General features: G+C 42.4%; 1 protein-coding gene across 2 annotated transcripts in view; it reads left to right on the top strand.

Moving 5' to 3' along the window:
* The window catches only part of USP14 (ubiquitin specific peptidase 14), a 140,489-nt gene that overhangs the window by 39,232 nt on the left and 84,205 nt on the right, over positions 1 to 17,052 (top strand). The gene's annotated exons all lie outside the window — the stretch shown is intronic.

A 17,052-nucleotide genomic window follows, 5' to 3' on the forward strand; every position in this document is an offset into this window, starting at 1 on the left:
AAATAAGCAATGGATTTTCCCCAAGTCCATCTTAATAATGGTCTATGGACTTTTCCTTTAGGAAGGCATCCAAACCTTTTTTTAAACCCCGCTAGACTAACTGCTTTTACTACATTCTCTGGCAACAAATTTGAGTTTAATTACATGTTGAGTGAAGAAACATTTTCTCTGATTTGTTTTAAATTTACTACTTTGTAGCTTCATTGTGTGTCCCCTAGTCCTAGTATTTTTGGAAAGAGTAAACAATCGATTCACATCTACCCATTCCGTTCCACTCATTATTTTATAGACCTCTATCATATCTTCTCCTCGCCATCTTTTCTCCAAGGAAAAGAGCCCTAGCCGCTTTAAGCCTTTCCTCATAGGGAAGTTGTCCCATCCCCTTTATCATTTTCGTCACCTTTCTTTGTACCTTTTCTAATTCCACTATATCTTTTTTGAGATGCAGTGACCAGAATTGAATACAGTATTCGAGGTGTGGTCATACCATGGAGCGATACAAAGGCATTATAACGTCCTCATTTTTGTTTTCCATTCCTTTCCTAATAATACCTAACATTCTATTTGTTTTCTTAGCCACTGCCGCACACTGAGCTGAGAGTTTCAATGTATCATCAACAATGACGCCTAGACCCTTTCCCGGTTGATGACTCCTAATATGGAACCTCAGATTATGTAGCTATAATTTGTGTTCCTCTTTCCCAGATGCATCACTTTGCACTTGCTCACATTAGACATCATCTGCCATTTATTTGCCCAGTCTCGTAAGATCTCTTGTAATTTTTCACAATCCTCTTGCGATTTACCAACCTTGAATAACTTTGTGTCGTCAGCAAATTTAATTACTTCACTAGTTATTCCCATCTCTAGATTATTTATAAATATGTTAAAAAGCAGTGGTCTCAACAGAAACCCCTGGGGGACCCCACTATCTACCCTTCTCCATTGAGAATACTGACCATTTAACCCTACTCTCTGTTTTCTTTTAACCAGGTTTTAATCCACAATAGGACACTACCTCCTATCCCGATTCTCCAATTTCCTCTGCAGTCTTTCATGAGGTACTTTGTTAAACACCTTTTGAAAATCAAGAAACACCGTATCGACCGGCTCACCTTTATCGACATGTTTGTTCACCCTCTTCAAAGAAATGTAATAGATTGGTGAGACAAGATTTCCCTTCACTAAATCCATGTTGACTTTGTTTCATTAATCCATGCTTTTGAGTATGCTCCGTAATTTTGTTCTTTATAATAGTCTCTACCATTTTGCCCGTCACCAATGTCAGGCTCACAGATCTATAATTTCTCAGATCTCCTCTGGAACCTTTTTTAAAAAAAATCGGTGTTATATTGGCCACCCTTCAATCTTCAGGAAGGGAGATTCAGGGAAATGGATTTCATTGGGGAACTGTCAGAACCCCTTTTCAAATTTAGAGAACTTGTCCATGAGATTAAGTCAGATCTTAAAGTTTTAAGAGTGGAGCTCTCTACCTTGGCTGCAGATATCCATGGAAAGATTACCGACTTGGGGTGCAGGGTGGATGACTCGGAAATGCGCCTGGAAGAGCAACAGGGAGGCCCTTACTCCCTAGGAGACTTCACTTACCAAACAGAATACCCAAACTTACTTGATAGATAAAGTAAAAGATTTGGAAAATTGAAGCAGTCGCTTGAATATCCGAATCCAGGGGCTCCCAGAGAATGTTGAAATGGTGGTACAGAAAATCTCCAGCATGCTTCTGTCAGGAGAGCACCTGGTAGCACCTGATTCTATGAAACTGGAAAGAGTAAACCTAGTTAACAGCAGGCCAGGGGCCAATCTACCCAGAGACATCATTGCCTGTTTCTTGGATTATAAAGTGAAGGAAGCGGCTCTGGCGAAGGGCAGGACACAGGCTTCCCTCACCTGGGATACATACACCATAGAGTTCTACCAGGATGATACCGCTGGCAATATCCATTGCCCTTGATTTTTATATGGAGGGCAAGTTATACCTTATAAAGACCCTGGATGAAGTTCGCAAGATGTTCCTGGATGTGGTGCCATCTTCCTCTCGGCTGTAATCCAAGAGAACTGGTGCTGCTAAGGCAGCAGTGTTACAACAGGTCATACCAAAATGACAGAGAAAGGCTGTTTTAACTTGTCAGGCTTCCAGTGCCAAGCTCCCTAGCATGGATGTGACATGAACATTCTGAGATGGATCACATGGGGATTATTTTCTTATTGCCTTCAGTGTCTCTTGTTTTGGGCTCATAAAAGTCTGGAGCATCTAACTGGTGCATATGCTGTTTAGATTGGGAGTTTTCTATACTGTTAAATGTTTTCATACTATATACAGTTGATATGTTGCATCACTTTAATAAAGATATTGGTTTGTCGCGGTTCGAAGATAAGGCTTGGAAGGGGTGTCAGGTTGCATTAATTGGTTTATGGTGGAGGTTGGGGAGGGGTGTTTGCTGGGGGAACATTGAGGGGGGAGGGTATGAGCGATGGAGGGCTTTTATAATAGTTATGTTCCTTACTGAAAATGTTATGGGTGATATGGCTTGTTGGGGATTCTTTGCTAATAACATTCTTTCCTTGTTAGGTTTCTATAGTTTAATTAATTTGTATGTCCCTAAGTATTAAGGGATTGAACATATCCACTAAGCACCAGTTGCTCTTTAAAAAGGCAGGGCACCTGAGGGCCGATATACTGCTTATTCAGGAAACACACATTTGCTGATGAAGCTTGAGTATCTACTCTCACATAAAAAAAAATACTCAGATGTTCACATGGCCTCTAATCATATTCGCTGTAAAATGAGTGTGGTAGGTAGGTATTGAGTAGAACCCATGCCTAGCACATCCATAATATTGTCACTGATAGAGGGAAGATTTGTGTTGCTAGAGGGAAAGGGAAATGGGACTTGATATACCGCCTTTCTGAGGTTTTTGCAACTACATTCAAAGCGGTTTACATATATTCAGGTACTTATTTTGTACCAGGGGCAATGGAGGGTTAAGTGACTTGCCCAGAGTCACAAGGAGCTGCAGTGGGAATTGAACTCGGTTCCCCAGGATCAAAGTCCACTGCACTAACCACTAGGCTACCATTTTGAATATATATATGCCCCTAACTTTTTTGATTGCATCTCTGATTTATTGACCAAACATTTAGAGGGCACCTTACTGATTGGTGAGGATTTTAATCTCACAAACCACCCCACATTTCGTAATTCCACCAAGTTATAATGCAGTGGAAGCTTTGGGACCTCTGGAGAGATATGAGGGGTTATACTTTCTGCTTGGCTACACATTATACATACTCTAGATTAGACATGTGACTGGGAGATTTGGTGGCCCGCAGAAATACTCAAATGGTAGATATACATCCTCAGACATGGCCAGACCATGGTCCTGTTACAGTACATATAGTCGCTCAAAAGGGAAGTCTAGCTCTCATTATTGGTGTTTAATAATGTACTAAGTACATAAGTACATAAGTAGTGCCATACTGGGAAAGACCAAAGGTCCATCTAGCCCAGCATCCTGTCACCGACAGTGGCCAATCCAGGTCAAGGGCACCTGGCACGCTCCCCAAACGTAAAAACATTCCAGACAAGTTATACCTAAAATGCGGAATTTTTCCAAGTCCATTTAATAGCGGTCTATGGACTTGTCCTTTAGGAATCTATCTAACCCCTTTTTAAACTCCGTCAAGCTAACCGCCCGTACCACGTTCTCCGGCAACGAATTCCAGAGTCTAATTACACGTTGGGTGAAGAAAAATTTTCTCCGATTCGTTTTAAATTTACCACACTGTAGCTTCAACTCATGCCCTCTAGTCCTATTATTTTTGGATAGCGTGAACAGTCGCTTCACATCCACCCGATCCATTCCACTCATTATTTTATACACTTCTATCATACAGTGGTGGAAATAAGTATTTGATCCCTTGCTGATTTTGTAAGTTTGCCCACTGACAAAGACATGAGCAGCCCATAATTGAAGGGTAGGTTATTGGTAACAGTGAGAGATAGCACATCACAAATTAAATCCGGAAAATCACATTGTGGAAAGTATATGAATTTATTTGCATTCTGCAGAGGGAAATAAGTATTTGATCCCCCACCAACCAGTAAGAGATCTGGCCCCTACAGACCAGGTAGATGCTCCAAATCAACTCGTTACCTGCATGACAGACAGCTGTCGGCAATGGTCACCTGTATGAAAGACACCTGTCCACAGACTCAGTGAATCAGTCAGACTCTAACCTCTACAAAATGGCCAAGAGCAAGGAGCTGTCTAAGGATGTCAGGGACAAGATCATACACCTGCACAAGGCTGGAATAGGCTACAAAACCATCAGTAAGACGCTGGGCGAGAAGGAGACAACTGTTGGTGCCATAGTAAGAAAATGGAAGAAGTACAAAATGACTGTCAATCGACAAAGATCTGGGGCTCCACGCAAAATCTCACCTCGTGGGGTATCCTTGATCATGAGGAAGGTTAGAAATCAGCCTACAACTACAAGGGGGGAACTTGTCAATGATCTCAAGGCAGCTGGGACCACTGTCACCACGAAAACCATTGGTAACACATTACGACATAACGGATTGCAATCCTGCAGTGCCCGCAAGGTCCCCCTGCTCCGGAAGGCACATGTGACGGCCCGTCTGAAGTTTGCCAGTGAACACCTGGATGATGCCGAGAGTGATTGGGAGAAGGTGCTGTGGTCAGATGAGACAAAAATTGAGCTCTTTGGCATGAACTCAACTCGCCGTGTTTGGAGGAAGAGAAATGCTGCCTATGACCCAAAGAACACCGTCCCCACTGTCAAGCATGGAGGTGGAAATGTTATGTTTTGGGGGTGTTTCTCTGCTAAGGGCACAGGACTACTTCACCGCATCAATGGGAGAATGGATGGGGCCATGTACCGTACAATTCTGAGTGACAACCTCCTTCCCTCCGCCAGGGCCTTAAAAATGGGTCGTGGCTGGGTCTTCCAGCACGACAATGACCCAAAACATACAGCCAAGGCAACAAAGGAGTGGCTCAGGAAGAAGCACATTAGGGTCATGGAGTGGCCTAGCCAGTCACCAGACCTTAATCCCATTGAAAACTTATGGAGGGAGCTGAAGCTGCGAGTTGCCAAGCGACAGCCCAGAACTCTTAATGATTTAGAGATGATCTGCAAAGAGGAGTGGACCAAAATTCCTCCTGACATGTGTGCAAACCTCATCAACTACAGAAGACGTCTGACCGCTGTGCTTGCCAACAAGGGTTTTGCCACCAAGTATTAGGTCTTGTTTGCCAGAGGGATTAAATACTTATTTCCCTCTGCAGAATGCAAATAAATTCATATACTTTCCACAATGTGATTTCCGGATTTAATTTGTGATGTGCTATCTCTCACTGTTACCAATAACCTACCCTTCAATTATGGGCTACTCATGTCTTTGTCAGTGGGCAAACTTACAAAATCAGCAAGGGATCAAATACTTATTTCCACCACTGTATCTCCCCTCAGCCGTCTCTTCTCCAAGCTGAAAAGCCCTAGCCTTCTCAGCCTCTCTTCATAGGAAAGTCGTCCCATCCCCACTATCATTTTCGTCGCCCTTCGCTGTACCTTTTCCAATTCTACTATATCTTTTTTGAGATACGGAGACCAGTACTGAACACAATACTCCAGGTGCGGTCGCACCATGGAGCGATACAACGGCATTATAACATCCGCACACCTGGACTCCATACCCTTCCTAATAACACCCAACATTCTATTTGCTTTCCTAGCCGCAGCAGCACACTGAGCAGAAGGTTTCAGCGTATCATCGACGACGACACCCAGATCCCTTTCTTGATCCGTAACTCCTAACGTGGAACCTTGCAAGACGTAGCTATAATTCAGGTTCCTCTTACCCACATGCATCACTTTGCACTTGTCAACATTGAACTTCATCTGCCACTTGCACGCCCATTCTCCCAGTCTCGCAAGGTCCTCCTGTAATCGTTCACATTCCTCCTGCGACTTGACGACCCTGAATAATTTTGTGTCATCGGCGAATTTAATTACCTCACTAGTTATTCCCATCTCTAGGTCATTTATAAATACATTAAAAAGCAACTGACCCAGCACAGACCCCTGCGGGACCCCACTAACTACCCTCCTCCACTGAGAATACTGGCCACGCAATCCTACTCTCTGCTTCCTATCTTTCAACCAGTTCTTAATCCATAATAATACCCTACCTCCGATTCCATGACTCTGCAATTTCTTCAGGAGTCTTTCGTGCGGCACTTTGTCAAACGCCTTCTGAAAATCCAGATATACAATATCAACCGGCTCCCCATTGTCCACATGTTTGCTTACCCCCTCAAAAAATGCATTAGATTGGTGAGGCAAGACTTCCCTTCACTAAATCCGTGCTGACTTTGTCTCATCAGTCCATGTTTTTGTATATGCTCTGCAATTTTATTCTTAATAATAGCCTCCACCATCTTGCCCGGCACCGACGTCAGACTCACCGGTCTATAATTTCCCGGATCTCCTCTGGAACCCTTCTTAAAAATCGGAGTAACATTGGCTACCCTCCAGTCTTCCGGTACTACACTCGATTTTAGGGACAGATTGCATATTTCTAACAGTAGCTCCGCAAGTTCATTTTTTAGTTCTATTAATACTCTGGGATGAATACCATCAGGTCCCGGTGATTTACTACTCTTCAGCTTGCTGAACTGACCCATTACATCCTCCAAGGTTACAGAGAATTTGTTTAGTTTCTCCGACTCCCCCGCTTCAAATATTCTTTCCGGCACCGGTGTCCTCCCCAAATCCTCCTCGGTGAAGACCGAAGCAAAGAATTCATTTAATTTCTCCGCTACGGCTTTGTCCTCCTTGATCGCCCCTTTAACACCATTTTCGTCCAGCGGCCCAACCGACTCTTTGGCCGGTTTCCTGCTTTTAATGTATCTAAAAAAAATTTTACTATGTATTTTTGCTTCCAACGCTAATTTCTTCTCAAAGTCCTTTTTTGCCCTCCTTATCTCCGCTTTGCATTTGGCTTGGCATTCCTTATGATCTATCCTGTTACTTTCAGTTGGTTCTCTTCTCCACTTTCTGAAGGATTGTTTTTTGGCTCTAATGATTTCCTTTATCTTACTGTTTAGCCACGCCGGCTGACGTTTAGTCTTTTTTCCCTTTTTTCTAATACGTGGAATATATTTGTCCTGAACCTCCAGGATGGTGTTTTTAAACAGCATCCACGCCTGATGCAAGTTTTTTACTCTGCGAGCTGCTCCTTTCAGTCTTTTTTTCACCATTTTTCTCATTTTGTCGTAATCACCTTTTCTATAGTTAAACGCTAGCGTACTTGATTTCCTAGTTTCACTTCCTTCAATGCCAATATCAAAACCGATCATATTATGATCACTGTTATCAAGCGGCCCTCGTATCGTTACCCCCTGCACTAGATCATGAGCACCACTAAGGACTAAGTCTAGTATTTTTCCTTCTCTTGTCGGCTCCTGAACTAGCTGTTCCATGAAGCTGTCCTTGATTTCATCAAGAAATCTTATGTCCCTTGCGTGTACAGATGTTACATTAACCCAGTCTATATGCGGGTAATTGAAATCCCCCATTATTATTGTGTTGCCCAGTTTGTTTGCGTCCCTGATTTCCTTTAACATTTCCGCATCCGTCTGTTCGTCCTGGGCAGGCGGACGGTAGTACACTCCTATCACCATCCTTTTCCCCTTTGCACATGGAATTTCAATCCACAGTGATTCCAAGGAGTGTTTTGTTTCCTGCAGAATTTTCAATCTATTTGATTCAAGGCTCTCGTTAATATACAATGCTACCCCTCCACCAATCCGATTCACCCTATCACTACGATATAATTTGTACCCCGGTATGACAGTGTCCCACTGGTTATCCTCCTTCCACCAGGTCTCAGAGATGCCTATTATATCTAATTTTTCATTTAGTGCAATATATTCCAACTCCCCCATCTTATTTCTTAGGCTCCTGGCATTCGCATATAGACATTTCAAACTATGTTTGTTGTTCCTAAGTACATCATGCTTAGTACTTGACAGTATTAATTGGCAATCTTTTGTCTGATTTTTATTGTTATTTAAAGATACCCGATCTACTACAATCTCTTTTGCAACCTCACTATCAGGATACTCTATCTTCCCTGTTATGGTGATATCTTTGAAAGATACCTTATCCCGAACCATGCTCTTTTGAGCGACTGTCGGCCTTCCCCCCATTTCTAGTTTACTGTTAGAGGATCCTTCTAATATCCAGCAGTTGGAGAAGAATCTGATAGAATTCTTGTATTTCAGTGGTACACTGGAACTATCCTCTCTCACTATTTGGGAAAGTTTAAAAGTTGTCATGCGGGGAAAGATCATATCCTTGCAGGCCCATCTCCATAAGAAAACTCATATGAAGGAAAGTAAATTTCAACTTTGGAAGGAGTTTGCAATGGGGGCTCATAGTCAACACACTGCTCTTCATAAAGCTAGACTTGGGTTGCATGAATTAATTGCAAAGCATTATTCAGGAATAGTAAAGCAAATAGTTACCTCATAAACTGAAACGTCAGCGCACTCACAATTATATTTATGATATCGTAGATAGCGGAGGTTATAGGCGAATGGAAGAGGACATAACATAATATTAGAACTTATATTTGGCTGAAACCACATGAGTTCTAAGTGGATTACAATAAAACTAAACTAGAACTGTACTAGTGAACAACGTTCATAAGATTATCAAAATAACTTCAGGTTTAATATTTCATCCTAAATCCAATCGATTTAAACTTTAGAGGTCAAGAAAACATCCCCAAGACACATTTACAAAACAAAAAAGTTTTTTAAATGTTTTCAAAAAGTAAAATGATGACAATATTAAACGGGTGTGTACAGATTTGTATAAATCTTAATATATCCCCGAATGTCCCCCATCAGAAGACATGATTGACATCTTTTTGGCCCAAATACAGCTCTCTTTTTTGGCTCCTTCTGAATGTGAGGCGTTGTCTGCTCCTTTCACTGTAGTGGAGGTTCCATGGGCAATTAAACACCTTCCATCCAGAAAGACCCCAGGTCTTGTTGAATAAAGTAACAAGTTTTATAAAAGCTTTAAGGTGGTGGTGGTGCTGTTTCTGGTGAAGGTTTATAATTCAATAGGGGCTGATACTATTTTGCTACACTCCTGACACCTTGCAGCAGTGACAATATTGCTTAAGCCTGACACAAATACACACCATTGTAGCTCATACAGACCAATTTCCTTGCTGGGCACGGACTATAACATTTTCATGAAAATCTTGATCAACCTGCCTCAAAGAGTATTGCCAAAATTGATCTGTGTTGATCAAGCTGGCTTTATACATGGCAGACAAACCTTTTGACATAGTAACATAGTAAGTGACGGCAGATAAAGACCTGAATGGTCCATCCAGTCTGCCCAACATTCATATTCATTATCAATCTAAGATTAAATCAACAGTTATTTATTTAGATTTAAACAATGAATGTGATATTATATACTTGACCATAGTCTTTCTTTGGTGTTTCTGGGACATAGACTGTAGAAGTTTCCCGGCTCTGCCCTTATGTTCCAACTACTGGAGTTGCCATCAAATCTCACTGTAGCCTATCCGAATCCGTCTCGTCATTTACGGGACACGAACGTAAAAGTCAGCCCGAACTGTCCTCACATTCCAGATAATTGGAGTTTCCGTGTAAGGTCTCTCCAGCCCATTCTAAACTGGATTGTTATATGTGGGACTCGGACTGTACAAGCCAGCCCAGCACTGGCTTAGTTGATGCACCAGAGTGGCCATCTAAGCACCACTTGACATGCACACATGTATTAAAAAAAAACACAAAATTTAAAGGGTTGCATACCATTCATTTTCTAAATTAGAGAGCCTCTGTGTTCATCCCACACCTTTTTGAATTCCACCACAGTGTTTTTCTCCACCACCTCGGGAGGGCATTCCAGGCATCAACCACCCTATCTGTGAAAAAGAATTTTCTGACATTACTTCTAAGTCTACCACCCTGCAACCTCAATTCATGTTCTCTAGTTTTACCATTTTCCTATATTAATACCTTTTGAAGTATTTAAACGTCTGTATCATATTTCTTAAACGTCTGTATCATATTTCCCCTGTCTTTCCTCTGCTCTAGAGTAATACATATTCAGGCCTTCCATATGTGTTTTGGCGCAAGCCCTATTTCATTCTTGTCACCTTCCTCTGGATCGCTTTGTCTTCTTACATCTTTAGCAAGATATGGCTTCCAAAACTGAACACAATACTCCAGGTGGTCCCTCACTGATGCCTTATACAAGGGATCTACACCACACCTCATTTCTTCTGCTGGTTACACCTTTCTCTGTACAACCTAGCATCCTTCTGGCTACAGCCACTGCCTTGTCACACTGTTTCGTCGCCTTCAGATCCTCAGATACTATCACCCCAAGATCCCTCGCCCTGTCTGTACATATCAGCCTCTCACAACCTAACACATATGTCTCACGTGGATTTCTACTCCTTAAGTGCATCACTTTGCACTTCAATTACCAAACACTAGACCGTTCTTTTAACGTCTGAGTATCCTTTTTTTTTTTTTTTTTTAAATGCTTTCCACTCCCTTCAGGGTGTCCACTCTTACAAATCTTGGTATCATCCACAAAACGGCACACCTTACCTTCTAACCCTTCGGCAGTGTCACTCACAAATATATTGAATAGAATCTGCCCCAGCACTCCACTACTCCCCTTCCCTTCCTCCGAGTGAATTCCATTAACCATCACCCTCTGGTGTCTGTCCGTCAATCAGTTCCTAATCCAGTTCATCACTTTGGGTCCTAACTTCAGCCTGTCAAGTTTATTCAATAACCTCCTATGAGGAACTGTGTCAAATCAGATTCGTTTGACACGATTTACCATTGGTAAAACCATGTTGTCTTGGATCTTGCAACTTATTTGATTAAAGGAAATTTACTATCCTTTCCTTCAGCATTGCTTCCATTAGCTTTTTCAATAACTAAAGTGAGGCTAACCAGCTTGTAGTTTCCAGCTTCTTCTCTGTCACCACTTTTATGAAAAGGGACCACATCCACTCTTCTCCAGTCCTACGGAACCTCCTCCGTCTCCAAGAGTTTTTCTGTGTTTCGTGAGCTCTAGCTCTTTAGCCTTTATTTTCTCTGCCACTTGCTTGGAGAACCATATCAGTTTCCTTTTTCTCTTGTTTTTATTTGCTGTCCTTACATAAAGGTTCATAGCCATATTTATAGCTCCTTTCAGCCTGGACCATTGCCTTTCCACTTTTCTTATGTCCTCCCAACCCATCAGCTCTTTGGGTATTACCCCATTTTACTAAAGTTAGCATGTTTGAAATCCAGGACATTGAGCTTTGAGTGGCTGCCCTCCACTTTAGCTGTTATATCAAACCAAACTCTTCGATGGGCACTGCTATCCAGGTGGACTCCCACTCGGACTTTAGACACATTTGCTCCATTTGCGAGTACCAGATCCAGCGTTGTTTCTTCCCTCGTGGATTCCGTTACCTTTTGTCTCAGCAGAGCACTTTGAAAGGCATCCACAATCCCTCAACTTCTTTCCGATTACACCAATGGAACTTTCCAATCCGCATCCGGCAGGTTGAAATCTCCCAGCAACAGCACCTCTTTTTTTTTTTTTTCCCCCAGCTTTTGGATATCTGTAACCAGATCTTTATCTAGTTTCTAAGATTGTGTCGGTGGTCTGTAGACAACACTCAAGTGGGCGCAGGTGCCATCATCTCTTAAGGTGATCCATATCGCTTCTTCCTTTCCCCAAACCCCTGGCATTTCAGTTGCTGTGATACCGTTTCTCACAGAGATACCCCTCCACCTTTACGACCATCTCTATCCTTCCTAAATAGATTATAGCCTGGTACGCTTGCATCCCATTCATTGAACCATGTCTCCGTGATTGCAGCAATGTCTAATTCTGCCTCAGAGCTTACAGATCATGAACTTTGTTGCTTAGACTGCGAGCATTTGTGGTCATCGCTTTCCAGCTAGTTTTTTGTTCAGCCTCAGTCTGTGGATTGCTAAGATTGTTGTTTTCATTGCTTTCTTTTCTACTGTCACATCTTGTCTTTAGGTGGTGGTGACCACTGGAAGTGACCTGCCTCCATATGCCACCCCCGCCTTCTAGTTTAAACGCCTAGAAACATATTGCCTAAATTTCACCCCAAGGATTTTTTTTCCTGCCACAGTGAGATGCAGCCAATCATTACAATATAGTCTTGTTTTTCCATGTATTGCCCCATCCTTCTATTTACCTAAAACTTTGATGACACCAGGCTTTGAGCCAGCTATTGAAATTTTCAGTATTTGGATTTATTTACCGCCTTTTTGAAGGAATTCACTCAAGGCGGTGTACAGTAAGAATAGATCAAACATGAGCAATAGTCAATTAAAGCAGTAAAAATATTCAAGTAACAATACAAAGTATGGCATGGTATACTACTTGCAATGACTACACAATACATAATAGAACATTATAATTGGTAGTGAGAAGGGTAAGGCAAAGTTGTAACATAGATGAGTAAAAAAGTAGGAAGAATTAGAAAGTAAAGCAACTGATTTGAAGAAAGTTGCACATGAGGTCAGAGAGATGGTTAAATATCATCTCAGCTAGGGTAGGAGTGGATAAACATGTCCTGCTGCAGTATGTGCAGCCCGAGTGAATCCTTGTGTGTGAGTGAGACTAACAAGTTAGTTACTTCTTCTATTAAAGGCTTGGTTGAAGAGCCAAGCTTTCACCTGCTTCCTGAAGTACAGATAGTCTTGTGTTAAGCGGAGCCTTTCAGGCAATGCATTCCAGAGTGTGGGGGCTACTCCGGAGAAGGCTCGCTTGCGGGTATCACATCGTGTAATGTCTTTTGGAGAGGGTGTAGTTAGTGAAACTTTTCTCTACCTTTCCAAAATAGGTAGTACTTCAGAAAAAGCTACTGTTTGTACCAAAGGTTTTAACCCCTCCCATCTCCTGAAAAGCTCTCTGCTGCAAGTGGGGTCATTTGTTCCCAGGTGGATAACAACATCAGTGTAAGACTCCTTAGTTTCTTTTGTGATTATAGTATTTGCCTGGTACTCCTGGTAGCTGAGGAGCCTGGAAGGTATTTCACTTTGGCCTCTTGAACTGCATTTCAAATTTAATTCCTCTGATAATGGAATCCCCTAGCAGCAACAGTTTTCTGGTACGAGTTTCTTTATTAGTGCTTTGGGGGATCCTTTCTCTTTGGTCACCCTCATTGACAATACCAGAAAAGCATTACACCTTAACGGGAGGGCGGAGGGCATTCCATCTTCGTTGTTATTGCTAGATGCAGAGAAGGCCTTTGATAGGGTGTACTGGTCTTACTTGCTGGTGTTTCTATGTAAAGTGGGATTGTTGGGCCCTTCTCTGCACGGGATCCAATCATTGTATAAACGCCCATTGGCTACCTTAAAATTAAATGGATCTTATATGGCTTCTTTGACTTATTTTGAGGTACTCGACAGGGATGCACTCTATCCCCTTTGCTCTGTTCCCTCTCGATTGAACCGCTAGCTCATCTGATCAGGAATTCTCCAGATATCACTGGGGTATAATGTGGTGGAGCAGAAAACCGGATAATGTTATTTGCAGCTGATGTATTGACCATAACTTGCCCATCTTTTTCTTTGTCTACGATGCTTGATATCTTGTACATTTACAGTGCTGTCTGGTTTTAAGATCAATACGCAGAAGTCTGAAATCTTTAATATTAATATTGCACCAGAAAAGGTCTGACATTTGCAGTAGTCTTTCTCTTTTAAATGGTTGTCCCGCTCTATTCGATATCTGGGAATACAACTACCGAGCACTGTCATCATGGTGTATGAGTTAAACTTCCCTAAGTTAAAGGAATTAATTTTAGAGCTAGATCGATGGGACAGTGTCCACATATCATGCCCTTAATATGATAATTTTGCCAGAACTATTATATTTTGTTTTTATTAATTTTGGTGGTTCTGAAATCTTTTTTTCTGTACATTGACTAGAAAGGCATTTGCCTCTGTATAGAGAAAGAAGGGTCTAAAGGATCCTTCCTTTTTTGGAACCAGAAATAGAGTAACATCCTATACCCACGCTCCTGCTCAGATTTGGGAACCACTGCTCCTAAGGCTAATAAACTTATCAAAGTGGTTACAACAGCCATCATTTTGGCTGGTGCATGACAGAGATACACTATAAATGCATCTTTTGAGATAGCCGGGAAAACTCCAATCTGTTACCTCTTCTCATAACCTCCAGAACCCAATGGTCGAATGCTGTCTGGGTTCACTCCTTGAAAAATATGGAGAGCTAGCCATCCATCTGATCTGGCAAGGCATGGACCCCCAAATTCTCATTGCACTCTTCTGGGGGCTCCTGTGGCCTTCTGACCATAGAAGACTCCTTTTAAATCCTGAATCTTATTCTTAGAAACCAACAAGCTGTAGAAATAGCACTATAGACAGCTGCCTGAGGGCTCAAGGCTGCCATTTCTAAGGCTTCCTTAAGCAATAACTCAAGCTTACAATTCGTTGTGCCCTACAGGGCTGTACCACCCTCCACTGGGATGGTGACCACTATTACCAAGGCATCCACCTTTGGTAACTTTAATTCTCAGAGAGAAGGAGTAGCGCTGTGTACGTCTAGAAGCACTATAGAAATAAGTAGTAGTAGTAGTAGTATAGGGTAAAATCTACCCATGGCTCTTCCAACTCAAAGACCAGTTTTTGGAGCGCCCTGCTCTGCTGAGATAAGAGCTTGAAATTCCTAATGCCTTGGTGAGCTTATGGATAACCTCTAGAAGGGATTCCCTGTAGCCCTGACTTCTGTGCTTGAAGGTTTCATAAAAACACAAGCACTGGAAGTGTTAAGTATCATTTCTATGAGATGTTCCCTTTGGAAGATGTGGACTACTGTGGGCTCATCACACATCCACCATGAACTCATCTTCTAAAGGATCTGCTAGAGAAGCCTTTCTGTCAACTAAACTGACCACACTCCACTGGTCAGAACCTATCCTACCAGATGCAACCGGGTGTGCTTCAGTCCCTTCCCAGCTGTTGGCTTAAGGAGGGAGCCTTATAGCACTCCACATTGCTCCACAACCCCTAGACCTGTGGAAAAACTTTTTTGTTGAGTGGAGGAGTAGCCTAATGCTTAGTGCAGCAGCCTGAGACTCGGGAGAACCGGATTCCATTCCCACTGTAGCTCTTTGTGACTCTGGGCAAGTCACTTAACCTTCCATTGTCCCAGGTACAGAATAAGTACCTGTATATAATATGTAAACCACTTTGATTGTAACCACAGAAGAGCGGTATACCAAATCCATCCTCATCAAAAAGGATTTATGGAGCAAGAGAATAAACTTGAGAAAAACCCAGTGACCTGCCCTGTTAAGTTAATCTACTTGTTGCCCCTTTAAAAGGGCTCACAATGATTCTGAGCGGAAAAAAAAAGAAGTCTGGTATGGGGCCTGGAAAAGTGTAGAGACAGCTTTCTGTGAATCCACACCTTTTTGAAAAGAAAATGTTCACCACCTTTGTGCTTTTCTCTAACCCCCAGCTCTGTATAGTGGAGGCATCACCAGCAGTCTGCTTTCCCTGTCACACTTTCTAGCTCCAAATACTTTGCTACACTGGGCTGGACTGTGGAGATTGTTCCAGCATTCCCTCCCACAGCAGGAGGCACACTACCTGGGAGCTACTATGTAAGCTCCCGCAGTACAAACAGTGCTTAACTGTTTTATATGGTGCCTCCATTCCACTGATTTAGCACTCATTTAGAAGCACATCTAGGGTGGTGGTCTCTGTTCACTTGAAGTGCCACTAGGAACCCAAAGGCTCAGGTACAGCCAGAGACCTGTAACACCCACAGCAACCTTGGTGAAGGCAAGAATGTGCTTTGCAGCCTTCTCAGCACTGCTGTGTCTTGTTTGAAGATTGTCATGAGCTTCATTTCAACATGTTCAGACCTAGAGAAAATAAAGGAGAACTATCACTGCACTGCACTTGTTAGTTGCTTCATAGGCAGTCACTTTGCTCTTGATTGTGGTTCAGCTAGGTTCCCTCACTGCCCTTGAGTGTGCTGCCCTCAGCATGAATGCTATTGGGGAAGGGGTGGCAACACTGACTAGACACAAAGCTCCTTCCTGGTGCTACTTCTTGGAGACTCCTGATCCTTAAATAGGCTGCTAGACTTTTTATTTATTTTTAACAAAGAGAAGAGGACAAGTCAACCCCAACAATATTTGGCTGGTGTGGGGAGGGACCTGGACTCCTCCAGGTATCTTTGGATCTGTAGTATTCCCTGTGGGACCTGGATCCCCTTTGTTCACATAAGCTCATCAGGGTGACCAGCTCTCTAATTGGGCCTGAGAACTACATCACCAGACAGTCTTCAGCTGCATGGAATGCTGGTGGGCCGCTGCTGCATGGAGCCTCTTATAGGGCAGAGCTCACAGGTCTCTGTCTTCATCTGCTGGCTGAGGGGCATAACCCATGTGTTCTGGATTGGTTTGGTGGGACAAAAAGGAATGTAACTAGAAAATAAAATTTGTTAGGTTGTAAAGCTCATCTTATACTTGAAAAAAACACCCCAGAGATTGTGGTTTGCTGGGTTCTGTATACATTAAGCCCTGTTATCTCTTAGCTGTTTCCTTCCTTCCTCCCTCCTCATCCACATCATTCCTTACAGATTTAAAAACTAACACTTTCCCAATACCCTTGCTTCAAACAGCTTCATGCCTACCACATTCTGCACTGGACTTGAAAATTAAGCATAATTAGGTGTGAAGGCCCATTTTATATAGAATATCAAGATTGGAATTGAAACATCTAGGTTGGGACATGATTCTGCCAGTATTTTACAAGGGCGCTGCTGAACACAATGTTTTGTAAAATATGTATAATGATGTGCAGGAGTGCAAATGTATTTGCAGATGTGCCATGAGAGCATCCATTTTACAAATATACATGTTGAAA

The sequence above is a fragment of the Microcaecilia unicolor genome, chromosome 1 (genome assembly GCF_901765095.1).
Source record: "Microcaecilia unicolor chromosome 1, aMicUni1.1, whole genome shotgun sequence".
In the NCBI taxonomy this organism is placed as follows: domain Eukaryota; kingdom Metazoa; phylum Chordata; class Amphibia; order Gymnophiona; family Siphonopidae; genus Microcaecilia; species Microcaecilia unicolor.